Source organism: Etheostoma spectabile, chromosome 3 (genome assembly GCF_008692095.1).
Source record: "Etheostoma spectabile isolate EspeVRDwgs_2016 chromosome 3, UIUC_Espe_1.0, whole genome shotgun sequence".
Taxonomy (NCBI): Eukaryota; Metazoa; Chordata; class Actinopteri; order Perciformes; family Percidae; genus Etheostoma; species Etheostoma spectabile.
Genome location: NC_045735.1, coordinates 4,561,435 through 4,563,005, shown reverse-complemented (window position 1 = coordinate 4,563,005; position 1,571 = coordinate 4,561,435).

The window sequence follows — 1,571 nt, the reverse complement described above, 5'->3', positions numbered from 1 at the left end:
CGTAGATCTTGACCACGGCTGGCTTCAGGTTCTGTATTTGGTGCTCCTGTATGAGCGTTAGGCTGTGGTTGATGCCTATATCCTTTGCCAACTGTTGGAAGAAAAATAGACAACATGATAAGTAACAAATCTGGAGAGAATCATCTCTTGTTTGTCACTTTAAATCTCTCTCACCTCCCTATGTAACAGCCAGACAAACGATCCTCCTTTTGTTCAATCACGATCCACCACGGGCACCGTTGGAGCTATGATGAACATTAATGCATCTGGGTTTCATGACAACACCTGACAACTACTACTCGGTTAAAGTTATACTTGGAATGCACTCACGCATGATTCAAGACTCTGGGTCGGGGACCTAATCCAGAGAGGCTTTTGATATCCAGGATAGAACCATGGGTTTTCACGGTCTCCTTTCCATATATACTGCACACTGCAAGTACATCAACTATGATGTCAATCTGGTCTTTGGATGGGCTCCATTAAATACCGTTTGTTAGAGTTACGTTTAAGCTACCAGTTGTACATATTCCTCCTGTCCATCCACCAACAGCATCTACCAGCTTGAGGCCCAACACTTCAGTAATTCTATCTATGTTCACGGTGCTACTGCTTGCTTGTTACTTACAGGATGTTAGTTTTCAGAGATGGAGTTTGGTCTCTTGCGGTGTGTGGCATTGTCGCTCTGGTTTATACACTCATATCACTGTAGGTGGCTTTTAACATCAGCAGGACGTTGGGAGAGGTTTTATATGACAAGAGAATCTTTAGATTCAGATGGTAAAAAAGGAAAGGATAAAATAAAACATATTTTTCTTGAGTCTGGTTTTTTTCGTGAATTGATGGAGTTCCCCTGTTCTTAGGTGTGTTGGAAAATGTATGGGTTAACATGGCTTGTCGTTTGTGGTACCCCTCGTGGTCAGTGTTTTATTTGTTTCTTTGTTATTTGTGTACAAGTTGATATGTTGTGTTTGTACTTTTGGCTGAGCTTTCCGATTTTATTGTTTGTGTGTGGTGTCATGTATTCTTTGTGGTCTGGGCCACTTTAGGCATGCACAAAACAAGTGAACCAAGAATCTCAATTTTCGCTTGCTCAAACTGGTTTAAATGTCATTATAATCCCTCAGGGATTTGTTGGTACATCTAACCACTGGACCTTTATTTTGCACACAACAGTCCCCCTTCACACCTCCAGGTGTGTACCTTCCTGCACGTCGCAGGATTCTTCTTCTGGGCTGTTAGAGCGATTTGTTGTACTGATTCACATCAAACGTCAGCTGGGCCACTGGGAACTGGACCGTCCTGGGCTTGAACCCACTGGGACTGAACACCAGGATTGGAGTAGGGAGTTCCAGAGCCCTGAAGAGGCCACCACGGTGTCCCTCAACACAACAGACAATTACTAATATTGTCGCTATACATTTATACAATTAACTGTAAAGGGTTCTTTTGTTTACACCTTCAACTTTCATATGTAGGATTCATAAAGTTGCTGACTGTGAGTACTAAATGCATGTCTAAATAATGTGATTTTCAGTTTTAAAATAATTGAAAGATAAACTCAAGGCTTT